Source organism: Lineus longissimus, chromosome 13, assembly GCF_910592395.1.
Source record: "Lineus longissimus chromosome 13, tnLinLong1.2, whole genome shotgun sequence".
In the NCBI taxonomy this organism is placed as follows: Eukaryota; Metazoa; Nemertea; class Pilidiophora; order Heteronemertea; family Lineidae; genus Lineus; species Lineus longissimus.
The window spans coordinates 8,801,797-8,825,903 of NC_088320.1; the positions used below are offsets into that span (position 1 = coordinate 8,801,797).

The 24,107-nt window shown below is 38.6% G+C and overlaps 1 protein-coding gene across 2 annotated transcripts in view; it reads left to right on the top strand.

The window, feature by feature from the left end:
* The first annotated feature begins 359 nt into the window (after positions 1 to 359).
* Positions 360 to 24,107, top strand: part of LOC135497983 (FMRFamide-like neuropeptides 7) — a 154,737-nt gene continuing 130,989 nt past the window's right edge. Inside the window, exon 1 of one of the 2 annotated variants that reach the window (XM_064788086.1) lies at positions 360 to 496. The gene's annotated coding sequence lies outside the window, so the exon portion shown is untranslated. The remainder of the gene's footprint in view (positions 497 to 24,107) is intronic. The other variant, XM_064788087.1, reaches the window with a different exon arrangement.

A 24,107-nucleotide genomic window follows, 5' to 3' on the forward strand; every position in this document is an offset into this window, starting at 1 on the left:
ACATATTATCCAACTATAACAGATTGTAGTATATCTATAAGCAGAATGAGTGTGAAATCAGGAAATGACGTCATAACTACTGTATATAAATACCATAAAGCAAGAGAGATAAAACATGAGGCTGGCGCAGTCGGCTCATCTATCTTAAACGCCGCGTGACAAAGCGCGACGATATCGCTCAAAGCCATCACAAGCAACATTAACGTTCGACATTATTGGATGAACCAAAATACCAGCTCTCTATGCGGCGGCGCGTTAGTCAGCAGAAGGGTAACCCCCACGTATATCAATATTCATGCAGTGTCGTCATAACGCGTGGGACCAGTAGGATTCGGTTATATGTTAGAATCATCGATTTAGTAAGTCTATTCGAGAGAGGCGCGTTTAGAGGATACTCAGTACCATTTTAGGGCGAACAGGGGAACATACGTTATAGCCTCCGTGCCGACGACAGATACTTCCCACCTGATAGGAAATAGACACTTAGGACAACAAGGTAGAGTGGTTTTTATTTACCGCTACTTCTTCATTAGTTGTGCCCTTTTCTACACTAATATGTGGTTGGTCTTTAAAATCGCTCATTCGATGTAAATTGTTCAAGTCATGAATAAATTGAACATCTCATATATGAAAATGTAGCAAGTATTCGATTCGAGGTAGGCAGGCAAATTGTAAGATTTGTCCAAAATTGTAACATCAGATGAACCTGTTTTACACGATTCTTCACCTGCAGGATTTGAAGTATACGTTACGTGATCACGACATGGGACTTGACTCATTTTCGATGACAATAGTGTTATGAGGTGATTCAGTGACGTTTGGAGTTTTTATAGGTCAATAGTTTTACTCGAATAAGATTGGCTCTCGCTTAAAGGACGTCATTTTACAAAAATAATCGGGTTAAGACTGGTCTTAGTACTCGACAAAAAGAACTCTAGCGTAATATTTAAACATACGCTTTTCCAAACCTAAAGATGATTACAAACTTAAGCGTAATTTTACAATCATTCCCAATGAACTGCAACTTAGTTTCGGTAGGCGCAATAATCCATTGTTTTACATGAGAATTCCGTACCTCAATTTTTCACAAACTTCCTGAAATTCAATTCATCATCGTAACTATACGAAAAGGTGATGAGAGATCTCCTACCCGCTGCGCAATTAGCACATATCACAATGTAGGTATAGGCAGAGTCTTTCAAACTAAAAGTCAGGTCGCAGCAAGTTTCCTTTGATCTCACAGTTCTCTCGAGTTAATTGCCTAGTTAATTACTTGAAGCCACGATGAAGCCCATTTTAGTTTAGCTAGAGGTGCAAAACAATGATAGAACGACCAACAATTTCACCAAAAATATACTCTGCACTACAAGCGGTATAACAAATACATACAATACAAGTTATTGACTTATATTGATGTGAACGATCTGACAATTTAGGCGGATGTGTTAGTTAATTTTGATAAGCTGCTGATTGCCAAACAAAACAATAATCAAACCGCAATAAAGCTACATGCATTCACTGATCGGTTTGCAATTTGTTATTTCAAAAAATCATAATTTTGTTGTAATCAAAGGCAAACTTGTCACAGGCACGTATGTACTGCTGTATCGTATGAAACGATTCAAAATAAACTCGACATAAAGTACATGCATAGTTAGGTTAAAGCTAAATGGCGTGTTCGAAAATATTGGAACAAAATAAACCTTACATAACTTTGCGTTTTAGTGTTTGCCAAAGCAAGCCCATGGATGTGAAAACGAACCGTTTTCTAATTTCATAAAGCATGCAACTGGGCTTCAAAATCACTAAACTAACACATATCCCATTATATAACAGTTACATTAAATTTGAAATTTTTTTAATAACACAAAAATGTGATTTCAAAACATGCTAACGTTTGATACAGAAGTCAAGACATATAGTATTTTTTGGTACCTTTCTTTCTCGTTTTTTTACCACGACCGTGAAATTAAACCTCTCGTTGTGGTCAAAATTGTAGATGACAACAAATGGAACTATGTGATACCCTTAGATGGTCCATTTCGCACCGACAACATACTTAACTGCTAACAACAAAAATATGTGATGATTTGGAGTAGAAAAGCGCATTTCGAAAATCATTCTCAAGTTAGTGCCATCACTTCTTCTCAAACTCGCGCAAAGTAAAGGCCGAAACATATTACTTTTCGTATCAATGTTGTCTTTGACACTATATCTAAATAGTGTTATAGAAATCACTGAATTTAAAGCTGGCGTTTGATTTAAAACGGAGCATTTGTAATGGCTATGTTCACCTGATCGAAGAATTGTTCAAGTTCCGGTTGTGCGGAATTGGCTTGTGTCAACGCGTGACTCGAGAGCGCTCTGTCCAACGCGCGTCTTTGTGAACGAGCGATGGCTTTGATGTTCAAACCCATACGGTCCTTAGTTGCCTGACCCTTTATTTGAAAGACTCTGGTAAATGTATGTTTATTAGTACACTCAAGGTACATGTTGTGCAAGGGTGCATTACAGTAGCTAATGCATTACTTTGCTTAGTAATAACATTTATACAAGGAGCAACCTTAACAATTTACACAATTATAGGTCTCTATTTGTCAATCGAACTACATGTATATAAAATGAGCTCAACACACATTTAAAAAAGCACATCATTGTCAAAATGTTCATAATTCATAATTTGCCACCTGCTCTTTTTAATTCCTAGTTAATTTCACAATTTGCACACACACATTCCCCACCTTTTAAATGAGTTTGGCCTATTTGTGCCGATTTTAGTGTGCTCTGGGCTTAATTACTTTGCGCATTGATCCACTGTCTCATGAGACTCGCGAAAATAGACAGACTCGCGAAGTTTTTCGGCCGCGAAAATTGTCTGGGTTTAGAGTAACTACACTTGATACGGCTTAAGCGTAGTATAGACAGGCAATCGTGCATGTTATCAAAAATATCCCTTTTTCGAAGGCAAAAAGATTTCTTGGGCCACGAGGAGTGTGATTTCTCATTCCAAGGGCTAAAAAATATCCCGAGAGAAAGGACTATATTTTCTTTATAACATAACCGTAGCAATTTCCCGATACGCCACTGTAGATGAATCCACGATCTTTGAAGGTTCAATGCGCCATTCCAACCAACGAGCGGTCATGTTGTCGGGGATTCGCGATGGTCACGTAGTAATACCGTTTAATTGTCAAATTAGCTCTAAACGCAATAGAATTCTCACTCCGGCGAATCAATGTCGTATCGACCACCGAGCTCATCCCGCCTTGGAGGAGAAATACTCCCTGGAGAAAATAATCTCCAAGTGCAGAGCGAACGCTGAAGACGAGAAGAAAGCCGCCGAGTCGCGCAAATAACGATCTGGTTTGAGTGGAAAAAGCAAAAAGCACATGAAAATTGAAGAAAAAAACATTTGCAATTGTGTCACATAAAATTGAAGAAGGTGCATCTGGTCGCTATGTCAATGTTTCAAAAAAGTATTCTAAACATTTTTGTCACACTGTTTCGACATCTGCAAAACGAACTGCAGGTTATTGTTCTTTCAAGATGTATCCAGAGGCTTCCCTTTATTGATTATTTCCAGATACAAACATCTTTGATTAGATACAATTATGATAAATATCTATGTAAATATCCATCTATAACTAATCGATTGCCGCATGATTTTGCATATTCAAACATTGGCCTATGACGCAGCTTGAGGACGTGCGACCTATTGTCCAGTGTGAAGACAGTGTAATGCCATAATGGCCTAAGGGTCATTTCCATTTTGGGGTGACCGTGACCCAAGCAAGAATAGCATTTGACTGTCTTGCTATTTTCCATTCTCCAGAGATTCCTTATAGAGTAAGTAGATTAGAAACACACTGTTTTTCATTCCTGTAGTCACAGCGAACATTTATAACGACCCAGAAACTTCTGAGCGGATATCAGGTCGCAAATGACTTCTATGGGCCATTTTTCGTTTGGCTGGCAATTCCCGCTCAAAAAACCGCACTTGTACATAGAGGCCGCCATTTACATCGTATGACGTCACAAAATTGTATGTTACGTCATATCGACCTCTATTGCGCCGAGGTGCGTAAATTTCGCTAGAACCCGACCCGTCGGCGACACGGAGACGTCCTTCTTGGATTTTACATGGTATGAAGTCATTTACCAAAACTTGGCGGACGTCTGTTTTTTGGTGCCAAGATATTTGCCCCTTGAACGGCCGATTTCAATCACTGATATAGATGATCATGTGGCAATATTTCGGCACAGAAATGTTGGTCAGTAGTGATGTATCGAGTTAATATCTTACCGGCAAACTGTATTTCGACCGATTTTTATGGGCTTTCTACTTAGTCTTTAAAGGGATTTACCATTAGCTTTAAATGAATTTCGGTGGTAAAACTAAGAAGAGAAGCCATACAATCCTGGTGTTTTGTTTAGACTTCGTGGGTTAAGCGTTTGATAGCATTTCGTCTGTGGTTACTTCATTTTCTGTTTTCGATAGACGCTGATTTTCATTAAAAATTGCATACAATTGCATGAAATTGCGAGGAGTGACTTTGCTTGGTTATTGCAACTTTTCGTTGGCTTCAAGCAAGCCGCGGGTGTTTTCAGAAGCATTAATGATGCTGTGTTTGTTTTACCGTGTTTACTGAGCAGGAATTACTGCTTGGAGAGGGTGATATAAATCACGACAGTGAATGACCATTCCTATCAGGCCGTGGGCAAAATAAAAAAGCTGTCATTTGTGACCACATTTCTGGGGCAAAGTGCTATATGTCGTATCATGAAGTTGGAGATAACATGACATTTTAATGAAGTTCCCACAGAAAGTTTACGTTACCGGATATACTGACTATGATCACGAGAATATCCAGTATCCCTAACGCATTCGACCATATGTCTTTGGATTTGGCATTTCAATTCAATTCAAGTTATAGATTGATTTAGTACATCATTTTACTCCTAGACAAACCGTCAAGCTTCTTCCTTCAGCCTATGTACGCATGTTGAAGTGCAGAAAACATTCATATTTCAAAGTTGATAGTATAGCCACCTGCGGCGAGATTGGAGCTTTTGCTGTGCATTCTGTAGTGAACTTGGTAGGTCATGCGCATGGGTGTACACATATGAAAAATGTCTTTTGAGATTGGGAGTTAATAGCCTAAATAACACCCTCGTGGCATGTATGTATACATGTACATGTATATACTCTAGACTCATCGACATAAGACCGGTTCATTAATGTGAGGCATGACCGTCCCTAGAACAATATGCATTGAACACTAGGCCGATGTCTCTTCATGCGCAATGACTCAAATTTGTCGGTCTTGTGGTTGTGATAAGTTGAATGAAAGTGGTTAGCATTGGCAATGACTTGATCACTTATGACCCATTCACAATACTTCTATCAGTGGGTATGGTGCGGTCGGTCAATTTCTCTGTCTATAAGCATAGGTCTACTGAAAACGAATATTCAATAACATACATCGCGTTGATAATACTAAGTGGCCAGAAAAAACGCAACCGGATACTTCAACTACCAGGGGATTAAACCATTACCGTTACCAATGGATGAATAATCTGTCTAGAAAAAGAATGATACCAAGATCGACCGATTCCGTTTAATAGGTTTTTTTGTAGATATGTTTTTGTGATGAAGCAAGGTTGGAATCCCTTGACCATGTCCGATGCAGAAAAACAGAACGCTTCTGTTATAGGTTACAAACATCTTGGTGGTACGTGTGCTGAGGCCTGGCCATACGAACACGACCTTTACTCAGTTGCAAATGTCACTAGGAACTTTGCCACACATCTCATATCCGTAATTTTGCCTAACACTTCATTATTCACCTACTTACTAAGCTCAATTTACCAGCACAGTTCGATTTTTCCTATGCGCGTATGAAGCTTGGCTGTACTTAAAAAAATGGGCTCTAATACACTAAAAATACTGGACCAAATCGAGCGATCTTGGTATAATTCCTCGCCTGGAAAGATTCCCCATCCACTGATATAAATGGTTTTAACCCTTATGTAGTGGAAGTATCCGATTAGGTTTTTTCTGGACCACCCTGTGTAGTAAAAATAGTTTGGGCCTACCTTACGACCTCTTACCGTGAAATTGATGCAAAGGCGAATGGCATAACCGGTAGGGGTAGGTACCGCCAATTGTCAAACTCGATTGAACAGTGCTGATGAATAGAATCGTACGATAATGTACATAATCTACGGGGGCTTGCAATTGGCTTGCATATTCAAAATGGTCTTAGATCGGTTCGTTGAGAGTATATTCACTGTGTACAAGGAAAAAGACATAAGTGCGATTGTACGAGACATACTACGGTTCCGATGAAGAAGGCTTGCAGACTACAGAAAAACAATTAACAAAATGATTATTTTTTACCCATGCTGAGCTTGATAACGGGCAAGGTTTACCGTCGAATGAAATATTATGCATTATATATGCCTCCGCGATATGTGCTAAAATCTAAATGTGACTTTTAAAGGTGTTCAAAGACATATGATAAGAGCAAGAGTCATATTGTACGAGCATATATGAGTTCACTAAGTAGCTATATATAAAATGATAGCTATAATAACAATGGCAGTGTCATTTACATTTTTAAAAATCTTTAATGACAACAATATCGCACAACCTTTCGTATCTACACCGTAGACCATTCGCTTGAGAGGTGGCAAAATTATCACTCGTTATTTACGTGTAACCTTGTTCACCATTTTGTTGATAAAAAAAGTTTCAAACTAAATACAATTGATGAAAGTATCTCATCTTGTTCTTATCTTATTATTAAAAGAAACCTGCCTGTCTTTTAGAGTTGCATACCTGAGACAAGGACGCACAGAAAGTATATAAAATCCATGCACATTAAGGATCAACTGATAGGAGTATATTGTATACAATTTCAGCATGTTGGCTATGTATGTGTTTTACACGACCACACAAGTGTAAAAAGAAGTCCGTATGTTTTTAACAAAAAATAAAGTTACGGGCAGGCATGCAATATCAATAACTTGATCATCACACATTGTTTACGTTGACTCATTTTTTGTATGTTAATTGCTCAATGATATGTTAGTGATGAAATACTAGGCGTTTATGACCAAAATTATTGCTAACATCTGATCTGTTATCGCTGTAATGAAGTCATCTTTCCTAAATATCCATAAATAGCGGTATTTACGACTGTAAAGTGGTTCCAGTGAAGTAAAGTAACCTAAGCGCTCAGACATAGTGATGACGTCACATCAACGGGAGCCAATTATGTATCTGACCACATTACTAGGCCAAATCTGCCACAAAAAAAGCAAACAGATATTGGATGATATCATGCTAACAGTAGATGTTGTTTTGTTTTGTTTTGTTGGTCCCGGGGCTTTAATCCAAAATGTGTCAGTGGCACATTTTCGAACAAAATAGTAAATCACTGATGCTCTATCTTTGAGGCGCCCGACAAGTGCCAGTACTGTACCTTTTGTAATTCACTCGGATAACTAATTTGAAGACTTTCACAATTCTATTCTGGGGCATTCAAAATATAACAATCAGCGATTGAAGTTAAAAATTCAAGTTATTAGATTAAGTGTTTACAAAAGTATTGGTCTAAAAATAAGATTTATCAATAAAGGATATATTCTGCACGCCAGGAGCATTTTATCTACTGACAAGATGAACGAAGTATATGACAATACAACGAATGTAGCCGCATGCAAAAACAGTGCTCCTTACATATAGCTTAAACATTACATTCATATATTGCTGCGTACAAAAATAAACAAAAGTTTTTGCGACCAGATGATAGCAGTCATACGGAGAGGTTTTGGTGACGAAATTGTGTGTACATATTTTCGAGATGGTGAATAAACTGCATACCATGAAATGTTTTATTAAGTCCCAATCCGATCATAAATGTTTGTATTTCAAGGAACGCTACTTAAAAATATGTGTAACTGTCCTATTTTACTGCTTATATTGAGTCAATCTCATGGACCTTCGTGCATAACACCCCAAGGACTTGACTATTTATTTAGATTTGGCCTTGGCGCCAGAAGTAGAATTTCAAAAAAGGATAGACACAGGCAAAATGACGTTCAAATAACAAATGAAATCGATTGTTTAGTTGTACTCTCTCTTTAGTTTGCATCATGTGCGACTATGGTCAATTCAAAAATAGTATTTATTTCATCTAAATACCATCATCCAACAAATTACTATAGGCTATACACTCACATCAATCGTAGCCAATCGACATGATCGATGCCAAATTATTATTAGCGCTTTTGATAGGATAAAAATGTTAAAATAATTATTTAGAGTGGTTGTAAAGCTAGATACGACATCATTTGACATTATATTACTTTTTTGCTAGTCAGTGAGATTTGTTAGGTCTTTAGTGACGTTCATCACGGGTTTGATGATACAATTGTTGTTGAAGTCTGTTAGGGAAATATTGTTGTATTCATCTTGTAATTAGGTTCTGTAAGAATGATTTCGGACCATGGCAACCATGGGTGAAATGTTTAATACATGAACGACTTGAAATCAAGATGGTCCCACTGTGATCCGAGGAGAGATTCCTCGAAAGGTAAATTGTTTAAATATTGTGATGGGAAAGCCTATTATCAAAAACAATTTAAACGTATGTCGGTAATGATGCACTAGTGGAATGACATTTGCAGAGTAGTATTGCACGCCACGGTCTGTTTTCATGGCGTAGAATGCTTCATAATTTCCCACTAGGTCTAATCTTCTTAATTGGCCCATTCATCTTCAAAGGCCGTTCGTTCAAATATTAGAAACTTGCATTTGAAAATTTATTGTGTTATATTTGTGTAATATATATACTGAATATAAATTTCAGCATGTTCAACAGTCGGGTTGTGAAGACTGATAAATCGACTTTTTCTGTCTTTTAAAGTTTTATATCTAAAAGTTGGACGCACATTAATGTAACAAAAATGTGTGCACATGATCTAGAATCATATAATATGAATATCATATAAAGGTTTCAGCACGGTAGCTTTTATTTGTTTTACACACACACAAAACCTGTACGACGAGTAAAAAATGTCTTTGTCGAGATTATTTTTTGTGCACTTTTCCTATAAGAACAAGAACAAGAAATATCAAGATTTTCATTTCCACTCATGAGTGCTTACTTTAACTCATTTTATTGGTAATTCTGAAATGAGACGTTACTGTTGACATACCAGGTGTTAATGACCCGATATTTTTTGCTCACGTCTCATTGGTGATTGCTCAATGAGGTCATTTCCAAAATGTCCCAGTCGATGAAAAGAATATTTTACAAAATGCATGGATACCATTCCAGGCTGAGTGATCTAATATTTCATTTACGACGAATACAATAATAATAATAGAGAAAATATGGACCATTCTCCAAGTAAAAGAGTTTACGCGTGACTCATCTGTAAAACCGAACGCTCTGACATATTGATGACGTCACATCAATGGCTGCCATTCATATATCGGATCGTGTTACTAATCAAACCTGCTATAAAACATCTCACACATGATGGCTGATATTCTTGAGGCTAAATGTCCATATTTTTGCTTTAATTTTGTTGTTGTCCCGAAGCTTTTAATCGAAAATTCTATTATGGCACATTTAAAACATGCTAAAATCACTGGTCTAGTGAGTTTTGATGCGGCATACAAATTTCGTTATTGTTCAATATGTTCCACTGGCATAGCCTCTAGTGTTGAAATTGCACGCCTTCATGATCAGAGATAATTGACACCTTCGTCCCGCAAACCTTCAGGATATAAGCTAGATCTTTGAAAAATAATACTATCATTGCGAAGTTTCGGTGAATTCGCGTTCATTTAAACTCCCACACCGGAATATCTATCTAAGTTTACCTGATCGGGCCACAAGAAAACACATTGAACACAAACACTGTTGGCCTTAAATATGTTGGGTTATCTCAGGGTTCTATCACTGGATCTGCAATATTGTTTCCAGCTATTGGTTCCGCGCATGCGTTTTTGTGATCCGTCTTTTCTTGCTTGGAATGTTACTTGCCGAATAAGCAGAAAATGTGTTATAAATGACGTCAATTTTGCTCTGAAGTATATTTTTTGTCGATTGTTGATCAACCTTGGCCATTTGTAGTTAATTACATCTAGTTTTCCTAGTGCCAAAACAAACTAAATCCGTTATAATGAGTTTCCGAAAATTTCACGAATTACAAATTACGAATTACGAACTGCTATTGATATATAAAGAGACCACTGGTTTCTAAGCTGATCAACGTCTGTTACGTCTGTATTAATATGTTAAATCCTTTATTTGCCTTGAGGTCATCTGTTAAATCAAGACATCTGGAATGTTTGTTTAAATCCTTTATTTTACCGCACTTAGAATTTGGTGCTGTTATATTTGATTCGACAAATCAGACATCATTGTCCAAGCACATAATTTGCACGTGTTCTGGATCCCGGGTGTATGTGTGATTTTCGAACCCAAACTACGAAACATCTACTCTTCAATTGCCTTTGTTTCAACAAAAAGCGTCAGCAGTTTTATGATAATCTTAGGTTACTGCCAAACTTCGACTTCGTATTCTTTAATCACCTCAATCTGAACTCCTAGCTGGCGGTATTACCCCATGCCTCAGAGCACCTTAGCTTTGACACTTGATTTTTAGTACTGCAACTGTCCAGCAAGTTTTTATTGTCCATTATTGTTGACCTCAGAACTGATTGATTTATTCACAGTCGAAAATCTTTACTCTCATCACATGTCGTGTATTATTACTCTTTTTTGTATTCTGAATGCTAAATCTTTGTGTCTTTTAATTTAAGGAATTGAACCCTCGGCTTCGGACCTTGGTTGAGTTACCAAGACACTCGAGGGTGGAGCTAACGAAATTTTAGCTCCACCCGAGAGTGTCTTGGTAACTCAACCAAGGTCCGAAGCCGAGGGTTCAATTTCTATTCTAAAATACCTCAAACTTAAAAAGATAGGCCACGAAAATAACTTGAATATGTGCGAATTTGGCAAATTCCATCCATCGCCGGCCCGGAGCGCCGGTAGCGCCGTTGTTTACATTATGTTACGGCAACGTTACAGAAAATGAGACATGTACATTTTGTACAGCGCGCATAGGAAGTCCGCATCGGCTCGCTCAAGTGATCCTAAAATCCGCGCAAATGGGCTATTTGGAGCGTTTTTCTCGGCAAATATGTGTAGTGCTCATTAAAAAACTTAGGGTGGTTGATGCTTCCTTGGCTGATTTGTGTTTGAAGCAGTGTTTTGAGAGCCTCAAACTTCTGAAGTGTGCATGGTTTCCACATTTTAGTGCAACCCGAGGGAACTTTGGTAGAGCATCTTGGTTGCGTGTCCAAACAGAGCATGCTCCGCACAAAACAGTGAACTCTTCACTGTCTCCATTTTCCACTTACACAGTAGACAGTTCACAGCTGGCCAGATGCTTTCGCCGTCTATTATCCGCTTCTTGAATTAACAATGAGTGGGCCCATACGTGAGACAAAAAGTTACCAGATTGTGACTCGTGGCTGTGAATGATAGGACCCCGACCCCTGATCACTGCCAAACTTTATATGTGAGACAAAAAAATTCCTGATTGTGACTTACGGCTTGGAATGATGGGACCCCGACCCATGATCACTGCCAAACTTCATACGTGAGACAAAAAGTTACCAGATTGTGACTCGTGGCTGGGAATGATAGGACCCCGACCCCTGATCACTGCCAAACTTCATTTGTGAGACAAAAAGTTACCTGATTGTGACTTACGGCTGGGAATGATGGGACCCCGACCCATGACCACTGCCAAACTTCATACGTGAGACAAAAAGTATTCTTCGTTGCGCAGAGAATGTGCGCAAAAGCAAACACACAGTAGAATGTTCACTGTTTAATGCGATATCGACAACAGTGAAATGCTCTACTGTGGTATAGTAGAGAGTACGTTGGTCCAAAACACTCCACTCTCAGAACGAGGCTTATGCATTTTCCATTTTAAAGTTGACTTTACGGTACCAAGGTATTTTAGAATAGCTATCAATGCATTGCTTTAGCCCTTGGACGTTAACTATTCTTATTATGCAAAGATGTTTGAAAAAAATAAAAGATCAACGTTTGTTACCCGTAGAAGGGTCATTCGGGATCAAACGTTCTTTTAACAATCCACTGCAATTCTTAGTCGCACTGAGTTTAGAAGTCGTGGTGACGAGCTTGCCAAGTCGAGACAAATTAGTCTACATTGTAGCAGCGCCATTTTTTCAATAAGATCGAAACTTGACGAAAGCATTAACTTCTAATACACAACACCAATAAAGCAGATTGCAAAATGGAACGCGGGTCCTTTGTAATTATAAGTCCGTAATTCGTAATTCATATTTGCGAGATTTGCGGTAACTCGGTAATTATTATAGACCACGCCCGATCGATTGCGCGAGAGTAAAAAAAATGTTCGGTCGATTAGCACGTTTTGACGATAACCGAAGAGTGTAGGTCTGGCTTATTTGCTCACCGGTACGGTGAGTCTATACGACACCGCAGTGTCCGTCGTCCGTCGACGTCGTCGTCCGTCATATCCTATTTCAAAAACAGTGGAACGTTTCTTAACCGCTAGGGCTATGAACTCAAAACTTTGTATGCATGACCCCCTAGGTCAGAAGACATTTGACACTGAATTTCGGTCCGGTCTGATTCTTGACTTGGCCACCAGGGGGCCAAAACTAAATAAAGGTAAAAAGTGCAATATCTCGTTTATTAGTGACTTGTTTTTGATGATATTCTTATGGTACTTAATCCAAGCAAAGATACATCGCATGTCATACCGACTTTGGTTTGACCTATATACTATACATATCCAATGTTTCTTAACCAGGATGAATTCCAAAGCACCAGCTATCTATACTGTGAGCACAATGGCCCCTGGCCGTTTCATTAAGTATAAAGAACACCCAGGTTGTAAATGTAATTCATATTTAAATAGATTAGAAGACATAGTTTCCAAGAAAAGCGATTTTCCTGAAAATTTAGGAAAAAATCAAATTGAAAATCATTCGATCACTAAGTTCTTGATTTACCGAAATTACCTCTAGAACGTGTTTATTGGCATCGGTTAAAAACCCTCAAAGAAATTTCAGATTAAAGCTCTAAAAGCTTCTATTTTTAGTGGGTATGATGATAATCATGTTCGGCGTCAAGCTCCCTTTCGCATATTTGCCTTAATGGGAGTTTGACTTAATCGAAAAATCCATCAGACACACTCCCTCAAATGCTTGCGCTCAAAACGAAATTGACGTGAAAGAAACGACACTAACTTAACGCCTTAATCAATTGTACCGTGTCATTTGACTTGTCACCTCGACAAACTGAATTGATTACTCAGGAAAATTAATCAATCGCAAATTATTAAACTCTCCTAACTCAATGGATGAATGAAGGACATTTTAATCGAGTAGGATTTTAGTACTCGCGCTATTATCAGTTCTACATCGTTGGAACGAAATGATTGCGTTCCACTGATTTGGTACAGTCATGCGTTTTAAAAATCAGGTTTTTTTTAAAACGTCCATAATTACATGAAGCAATTATTAAACAACTGCACGTTCTTGACATTTTTTCTCTCCTGAAATTGTAGTCATTCGATAGAAATTGACTTCAGGTGGAAGGTGTTTTCACTAAAACTACTGGGCTGGTCTGTAATTCAAGCAATGCAATTATTCACGAGAGCGCTTTGCCAATGCAGCGTTACATGAGTTTCCTAACGCCGCATCATGGAACAAACCCAAGGTTACAATGGTCGATTGACAACCTTTCTTTGCAATTATCTGAAAAAAAACACGTTCAATTATTTAAAAACGATTTGTGTTAACACTCCCACTCATTGCGTACCATTTCAATTCAATGTAAGAGAAGTACGTGTGTGCCTTCATCACAGATTCCGTGTTTTTTCAAACTATAGAAGAAAATCCTGTCATAGTCCCTAACGTTTCCGTCTTATTAATTACGGTGGTCAACGCGCACGTTTTATCCAGTGCGTAGCAATGGTCTATCACCTTTCTCGAGCAGACGAAAATATAGTGAAAATAATTTTTCATCAACTGTGCGTCACAATCCACTCCATTTTGCGCCTTCAAAACTACCGTAATTGTGAGACCAAGTCCATTTTCAAGTGCTTCTCCAACGCATCGTTCTTGCGTAATTAGAAATAGGTGAAATATCAGCTAATTGCCGCGATTTACTTGATAAACCATGTAACTCCCCGCAAGAAATCGTCCCTGTAATCAAAGGTCGAACATATCTGACCATGGACTATACTGGGTGTATCAAAAAAAGTATACAGTTTGATAAATTACCCCCAAATTGGTACTTTATATTTTTGGAAAATATGTTCAATGGATATTGGAAGATAATGGTGTAATGCATATCTGTACAGAATTTCACACCCATCTTTTCACGCATGAGAGTGCAAGGGCAAATTGCCGAAACCAAGTTAAAACAGGCTCGCATGGCAAATGGATGGCATTTAAGTTTGATCAGAGACCATGGGAAAGGACATTGGGCATCCGCCTTGTTTTCCACAAAAATTGCTAATTACAGCATTAACCCTTTGCATCCACGTCAATTTAAAAAAGTATACATTTTTATAAAATTTATTTTTTTAATTTTTGGAAAATGCTTCAATCGATATTGTAATTAGGTAGGGATTGAATGCATATCTGTACAACATTTTAGACCCAGCTTTTCACGCATGAGCGCACAGGGGAAACTTGCATAAAAAATCTAAAAACTGCAGTGCATGTCAAGGGATGGCATTTAAATTGGATCAAAGACCATGGTAAGGTATATTAGGCGCATCTGCCATGTTTTCCACAAAGTTTCCAGGTTACAGCATGAACTCTTTGGCTTCCATGTCAATTTCATTTCTTTAAATGCCAGCCCTTTGCGTTGCAAACCAATTTTCACTTGGTTCAGGCAATTTGCCCTTGTTCGCTCATGCGTGAAAAACTGGGTGTCAAATTTTGTAAAGGTATGCATTACATCCCTACCGACCAATATCGATCGAAACATTTTCCAAAAAAATAAAAAAATAAAATTATAGATTATAAAAATGCTTATATCAAAATATATACTTTTTATATAGGCGTGGAGGCCAAAGGATTAATGCTTGTAATTAGCAATTTTTGTAGAAAACAAGGCGGATGCCCAATGTCCTTTCTCATGATCTTCGATTCAATTTAAATGCCACCCCTTAGTGGTGCAAACCAGTTTTAACCTGCTTCAGGCAATTTGCCCTTGCTCGCTCATGCTTAAGCTGGGTGTGCAATTTTATACAGATATGCAGGAAACCCCTTCCTACCAATACCAATCGAAGGTATTTTCCAAAAGTATAAAGAGCTGATTTGGGGGTAATTTATCCAAGTGTATACTTTTTTTGCGTACACCCTGTATGAAAGACCCAGCTAGGCATCTCAATCTGCTTCACTGTGTGTTGCAAATAGGTAGTTCATTTCCTACCATTAGGTTGATATAAGAATATAAAACTGTAACATCACATCAAGACGTACACTGATCAACTCAGAACAAAATACGGATGCACGACCTTTCGGGTGCACGGAACAACAATGTTAAAACAAGTAAAATATCGTTTATTGGGCACAATTTAAGCGTATTTGTCCCGTTTATGACGACGGTATTTTATCCAGCTTATAAAGCAAAGCTTCTAAATGGATTTGTAGGAAGTCGTGTTTCATGTTTTATCAGTCCACTAAAGGTTGATCTTTTGCAGTACTGTAGTGTCGTTTATGAGCTTAATCTATAACCAGGGTGCAGCCGCGAGGCTTCTCTATATGAGTCAGGTGCTTTGTTGTTAGCGTGCTGCCATTTAACCACATCCTTTTAATTACTTGGTTTTGTTAAATTTTTCGGCAAGTCAGTGCATTTTGCATGAGTGGTCACATTTTTTTGCAAATAGCATGTAGTAAGACAGAACTGAAATGATTGAATTATCTGATTAGCACACAGTAAAAGGTTAGGAAAAGATGAGGAATAACTTTAACAATAGAGAGAGAGAATTTCCGTTCCTTTTATATATTAGTTTTAAGATTGTGCAATGTGTGGAGAAATATTTGCGAGAAGATTGCAGCTCAGAGAGTGGTGAAGGACCTGGAAGATAGAAAATCCTTACCACCTGCAGTCGGTGAAGCCAGGCCAGCAAGATCGACCACCTCAAACACTGAGGCTACATGTGTGCACCGAGTTCAGCATCAATGCAGCAGTAGAGTACACGTCGCTTGGATTCTTCGACTTGGAAAACGCCTTCAACAGGGTTGACGTCGGCATACTTGCCTCCAAAATGGCTAAAATGGGATTCTCCAATATATTTATACGCTGGACACTATTTGGGAAAGGAATGTGCAGTGTGAGATTTGGATCATGGCAATCCGAGCCATTCGTCCTTTTAGCCCAGGTTTACCGCAGGGCTCGCCCATAAGCTCTGTACTCTTTACCATCTACACTGCTGACATTATCCCTTGTCTCAGAACAGTAGCAACAACAGGGTCTACCTATGTTGACGACATAATAGCAGGAAGCGTAGGGGATACGCAGCAGGAAGCAGTAGAGGGACTTTAGGCCGCAAGCAATGCACTCAGGGGATGGACTACCACTAACACCATGCACATCCAGGGAGACAAAAGCATGTGGGTGTTGGTGAACCTTTGGCTCTAGAGAGAGCAATTCTGCATTACATACGGCGAAAGTGCCCTCGGTGAAGCAAACGTGCCTTTTGCACGCCAGGAATTCAGTGAAATGGCCTGTGCCTATGTTTTCCAAAATGTGACCCCCCCCCCCCATTTCTTTAGACATATAGACCCTGATTTTAACAATCCAAATGTTAAGGCCGTACATAGGCAAATTCCTAGCCTTGCATGTCCTCATCTGACTGAAGACCAGGTTATCTCAGAGAATGCCGATGGTGTGATGGTAATAGCCAGCAGTTGAAAAGGCCCACCTGAAAGCTGGAGAAGTTCAATGGAAATCCTATGGAATATAAGGCTTACCCATTTTGTAAGGATATTCAACGCCAAGATAGGCGCGCACTCTGATTCATACGATGAGAGCATGAACTATTAATTTTGTCAAGCGGTAAATAAACAACCAAATATTATAAAACGTTATTATCACATGATCGTGTGTATCAATGACAGCCAATTGTTGCATTATCATGCTGTTTTAATTGCAATTCAATAAGTCATGCGGATTAAATGAAAGTCATGTGGAGTTGTCTATAAAGTGGTTCTACTTTTAGCAGATGCCAAAATTATGATCGTTGGATGGTTTGTTTTCTTATGGTGAAAATTGTTCTCCAAATTTCAGTGTTTCCTTGAAATAAATATAGAATATATAAACAAAGACTTTTGAATAGCGTATAACGGATAACACCCAGGTGACATATACTCAGCTACATACCCCGTCATAATGATTTTACCGCTGTGACATTTTTTAAAATTAACAGCAGGTCTCATAGTCCGCTATGTGGTGGTTAAGAGTTTTGATTGGTTTCCCCCAACGTCTTTGAAAGACTCTGCTTTCCCGTTGCGATGTGAACACCACCGATGTCTTTTCAGCAATTCACAGAGGCATGTTTAGGGCTTCGGAACATATTTCTCTAGGCTTCACCTTTTTGTATCCTTTTACACGAAACATTCAAAGCGTAATTGAGACGCATTCAGTCCATGGAGTGTTCTGCGTAGTAACACAATTGGCAGGGAAAAGGGATCAAGCACGTGTTACGTCATGAGAAAGTGATCATCTACGTGCTTTGTTTGACAATGATGAAAATATGATATCAACAATATCCATTTGGCAATGGAACTGGCTATTAAATGGTGAAGCCTAACGAGAGTAGCTCAAGAAAAATATATGATAAATACCACAGTGGAACCTCCCTTAGCGGACACCTCTCTATTAAGGACACCCTCTCCAATAAATAAGGATACATGTACTAGTTTTGCTCCCAGATTGGTCGTTTCCATTCACTTTGACCCCTCTTGTCAGGACACCTCTCTATTAAGGGCTGCACTTATCAGTCCCGAGGGTGTCCTCAATAGAGAGGTTCTACTGAATGTAGCTTGATACAGCATTCATTAATAGATACAATATAACATTTACAAGATCATTGTAACATTCTTAGGTAAGATATAAACTAAGAATCGTAATGAGTTTTGCACACAGTACTATACAAGAAAGTTTTATCGCAGCTAATAATCTTATCGGGATTTTCTGCTTCGGCTACACCATTCAAGTTCGTCGTAGTCATTTGAACAAGAACAAACCGTGTCGTGATATTCACACCGTGCATGTGACATGTCGTGGTAAAGCCCATCAGTCGAATTCTTCAACCTCTCCCTGTAACATCCTAACATTAGTCGGCCGCATATTTATTGTTTTACTTCGTTATTTGACCAGTTGTTTGTATCCGTGTATCCGTAGGACGTGCAGATCTGCATTTACACAACAATTCGTGGAAAAAACAGGATACTGTTTATGGTCAAGTCATGATCTTGCATGCCTGGCATATATCAGCCATGGTTGTTCGCAAAAGGTTTGCCGACCATTTTCATGCAAAATGTGGTTTAATACCATGTTCTACAATCCCTATTAGATTTTTTTCGATAATCTTGTTAAGATAGTATTCAGTGTCGTATTCAATATGTCTTTGTACAACTGTTACAGGCTCGTTATATAAGATTATTATAGTTTGGATTTAATTCATAGTTTTACGAAAATCTTGTGAAGGACACGATACGGAATAAGACAAGTAAGATTCGTATTGGAATTTTATTATAGGAACACTATCAAGGCTTCAGCATCCCAAATCTCGGCAAAACAACACTGTCTGCATGTATACTGCCGTAAGAATACATATATACGAGTTGAAATCGATATAACGTTACGGAATTCCGTCCGCCTTGGGGAGCGGGAAAGCAACTCTCGCACTAGGAATTCATTGATCTTTTGAGGGCGAAGATTAACGTAAACCATGTTTTTCGTATATATTTAAGGGTTGGACAGAATTTGAAAGTCATCAAAAACTTTCAGAAGTACCGTTTGCTAACTAAACAAGAGGAGAAGAAACATATTGAAGTTGAAAGCCGCCCACTCTTTTTAAGTCGTATAACGCCGTACACAGAATATTGATTGCCAGCTTAACGTCCTCTTTACCCATTACTGCAAAATCCATTCTAGTCCTCATTATCGTGAGGTCTCTATTATCAACAATCCCACAGGCTATCCTCAAACGTTCCCCACCCAACCGGCAGGTCATCGAGAATACGATTGAGAAAACCACATACTTTATACAAGTTTCGAGATGCCCTCATTCCTCCCATGAGTGTCAGTTGAGAAGCCATTGCTACTCTCTTATTGTCACTACTCTTGACAGTTTTTTGCAAGAATTTCGCTAATGGTTTTTCCACCTGGGTATCTGGCTGTTCTCTACATAGGATTGGTAGTAGTGTTCGATTGTTTGCGCAGGCAGTCTCAGTAAATTTCGAATACTACAATAGAAAGACTTAATCTGGATCAAACTTCATAATCACAAAAACCAAATATTCATACTTAACAATTTTTTTCGAACATTTCCTCTATGACTTCGTCGATAATATCTGCATCCACGACACTTCCAACGGCATTTAAAGGTTAAAGCCGCCCACTCTTTTAAAGTCGTATAACGTCGTCCACAGAATATTGATTGCCACCTCAACGTCATCTTTACCTATTACGGCAAAATACAGTCCATCCCTAATTATCTTGAGGGATCTGTAATCAGCTATCCCACACTGAAGAAGAAGAAATGTTTGGACACCAGGGCCGGTATTTATAAACACTAACAATTACCCGTGCTCCGCACGGAGTTTGGGGCATGGATACATGGAGTGTTCGATAATTGGTGAAAGGAATAACCAACAGAGAGAAATCATTGTATTTCATATTGATTATGATTTGGCCGTTGCCGCTTCAAAACAACAATACAAAAATATACTGGTTATTTACAATGCTGATTAGAAACTTTTAAATGAAATAACTTATGGATGAAAATTTAACTAAAAGTTGAAAACCGTGTTCCGCAAAGAGTTATTTTGGGATGTCAAGGTTATATTCACTTAAAAATGATAAGAATCACGCTAAAAAATAAGGAAAAAAATCGACCACTACGGATTTCGAACTCGGGTCGCTGGCGTGTTAGGCATTAGACCACCAGAATTCCTGGAACTGCCGGGGCGATATTGCATTTATAAATCAGGTTCCAGGCTTAGATGGCAGCACCGTCTATTGTTTAGCATGTTTACCAGCTTTTCCTATGAAAAAAACACACGATGTCAGGATGTTCTTACGAAAAAACACACGAAAAACACGTTAGCTGAATGGCTTCACGGGTAAAATCTACATGCACATACAGAAAATTAGCAGATTCCATCCAGCGGTAAAGGCAGTAGTGGTAGACATAAAGAGAATTTTACCAGTTCTAGTATTAACGTATACACGTCTGTAGATACTTAAGTCAAAGTATGGTACTTAGGTTCCTACCAAACCCACGTATCATGTTTAAGTCGAATTCTATATAAAATGCATGATGCGCAAGTTGGCACTTATAGTTGAGACACCCATTGGCCTGTCCTAAGTATAAACCTGTTGGTAATTCACAGAATTTCTGGGCATTCCTCAAGAGACATTAGTACAGTTATATGGCCGCAGTAATGCTTGCCGTGCAAGAAGAAGTTTTCAGGCGGCGTGCTATCCGAAGAGAACCAGTTTTCCTAGGCCGCCTACATAACTGGACGCCTACAACGATATATAACCTTACCAAAGGTACAGACACGACCATCAAACGCTAATCAATGTTGTGGGGGATGAACTCGATCGACTCAAAAAAACTGGGGAACCATGCCCTACTGAGGGAACTGAATGTTCTTGCTGCATTACGCTTTTATGGCACGGGGTCCTTTCAGATACTTACTGGGGACTTGGTGCACATTTCACAACCTACGATGTGTAGTACCCCATGCCATTTGCCTCTGCTTCCAAGGGTCGTAAAGTTTCGTAAAGGTCGTAAAGAGCGGGATGAATTTCCAAACATTGTTGATGAATTTCACGAGATAGCCAATTTTCCCGATGATGTGGGTGTTGTGGATGGAACGCACGTGTGGATTTTAGGTCCATCGCAGCATGAATGGCGTTATATTAATCGGAAGAAGTACCGTCCCATAAACACCCATGATGTGATGGACACACAATATCGATTCACAAATGTCGTTGCCAAGTGGCCGGGAAGTACGCATGATTCAGTAATTCTAAGGGAGAGTGGACGTTCAGAGATCATGTACGTCGCGTCGGGATGGTGAAGTAATTTTACCTCGGGATGGTGGATAGGCCTACCCTGTAAAATCCATTCCTAAACGTCAAGACAGCAACACAACGTCGCTACAACAAGTCCCACATGAAATCGAGGTCCGCTTACCTCAAACCACAAAATGTAACATGGTTTTCGTCGAAATCTAACATACTGCCCTAACAACGACCAGCCGAGAAAGCTATGCGTGATGCCAATATAGACTTACGCATCATACTAAGCTAGGTATAATACTTAGGTAGGTTTATGAATTCAAAGTTAATTATCATGCTTGGTTAGGCATGATACTCACGGTTTTTTCATACTTAACTTAAGAAGTTTTATGAATATGAGCCCTGGCTCCTTAAGAGCACACACAAACCATTGACAAACAAGGAAACTGCGCATGCCTGCTATTTGATATCAAGGCCTACATTTGTGACCCACTCTACCAAAACTAGGCGCTTGTCGCATCTGAACTTGACAGGTTGATACGGACATGTTGTTCATGTCCCTATTGTAGACCTTTTGTGAAATGTGACCAAATCAGTTGTAATAGATTTCACAAAAGGTATACCATAGGGAAATGAACAACAAGTCCGTATCAACCTGTCGAGTTCAGATGCGACAAGCGCCTAGTTTTGGTAGAGCGAGTCACATTTAATAGACATTGTAAGACTACCACAGGTATCGTCTGTCCAGCTACCAAGACTATTCAAAGGTTTTAATGGGAATATAAGCTAAAAGAGATATTGAGACGATATAGCTGCCCACAACTTATAAGGATGAAAAAGACAATCATGGTATATTTGAACACCTGAGGGGGCAAAAATAAATTCAAAAAGAATGCCCGCTCACGTTAAACTATTTACTCTGTTCACAACAACAGTTGGCCTTCTTTGTGACTATCACGCCAAAAGCCAAAGTAACCAGTGATTTTTCACTAGGTTATCTGCAACAATGTGTGGAAGTACCACCTACTAAAGTTAATGAACATGTTCATGCAAATGAGCTTTTAATTACCACTTTATTCTTCTTCAAGTAAAACAGTGCTCCAAAAACATAGATACCAATGTACAGTCTTTATCATATTATACCCTATGCACTGATCCGTCAGACAAGCAATGAAAAACATCAAAATTTGTCACAAAAAGTAAGTACAAACTTCTCCAAAAAGTGTCCGCAAGGAATACTTTTGCTTTAAAAAATCTCCGCTACTTACAATCCTATTAAAACTCATGTTTTAAAGAAAAAATGCGCAAAAAAATAGCAAAATCTGCAAAAAGAGATGCTATAGGCCCAACATGGGATACGTTGCCAGCTATCAACTGTCCAGGTCTATTAATATGATGCAATCTGCTATGCAATAAAAATATCCGTATTGCACTCAGTTCATTGTTGCCAATCCGGAAAAAAAACTTTCCCAACTTCAGGTCGTATTCATTGTTATGTCATTACGTCCTACGGTACACCTTTTGTTACGTCAGAAAAGCGATTCTTCTATCAATGACGAAGTATTTGAGTGTTGAGAGAACTAACCTCCAAATTTTCGATGTCTACTATCCATCTTAATGGACAGAAAGGCTTAATCAGTTGAGGGTACCCCCGAAAATGGAAAAGACACCAATGATGACTCGATCATCAACGCATGTCTGAATTTTTTACCTTTTAATGAAAAATTAGTTAAAAAGTCCAATATTAGAGAGTTTGAGATCGACAACTGATAGCAAAACTGATACGTATACGAAGAATTCTTGTCAAATATGTCATCAAATATTAGACTGATTTTTTCCCATCTTGAAACTTGGTTCAGGTGATCAGTATTGAGTGTAGAGAATGTTGTATGCGGCATTTGATGTCATTATTAAAAGTAAATATTTCGGAGAAACTTTTCTGACCAAGGTACCCTCGGGGTATTTGTAGCCCGTTGTTTCTGGGTATTTGTAGCCCCTATTAATAGCTCGATATATCCTTTCATAAATCATGAGGATGCTAGGTTTTCTCATGTTTTATACCTGAATTATGTTAGTTGATCATAAATCTTTCTGATTTCTAATAACATAATTTCAAAATATAATATTTTAAAAGTTACTGGTGTCTCTAGTTAAAGCCACACCATTGACTAGATATAGCAGCATTTGTGTTGGTACATTGCATTACCATCGAGTGATACCAGCTATAGTTAGGACTGATACAAGACCCATACAGTTTCTGATGGCGCACGACAAGACCGTCAGTCAATTCAGAATATCACAAGCTGTTATCCGACACAAGGTGTAATGTATAACAGAGGCGGTAAGTTAGACATGTTTGAAATCAGTCTGATTTGCGACGATATTGTTTGAATTGTTGGTAAGTGATTGCATAAAACATCACTGATGTGTTCAATAAATACCGTTTATGTATGTGTTGATACCAGCAAAACCTCGTTGTCAAAGTGGATTATTGGAACAATATTGAAAGTTTTATTATCAATACAGACCATAAACCTGTGAAAAAAACGCTCTCAAAAATAAAAAAACATGCAATTTTAATTCAAGCCAGAGGCTACAAGTTTTGTATTGTCTCTCAGAGGCATTGTTTTAGATTAAGTGCCCTGAATTACAGGCTGTAAAATTGGAAGAGGTGCCACTACAAGATGCAGGCCGATTTTAGTGAATCTGCCTGTAAATCTCTTGCGTAATCAAAGTTACATG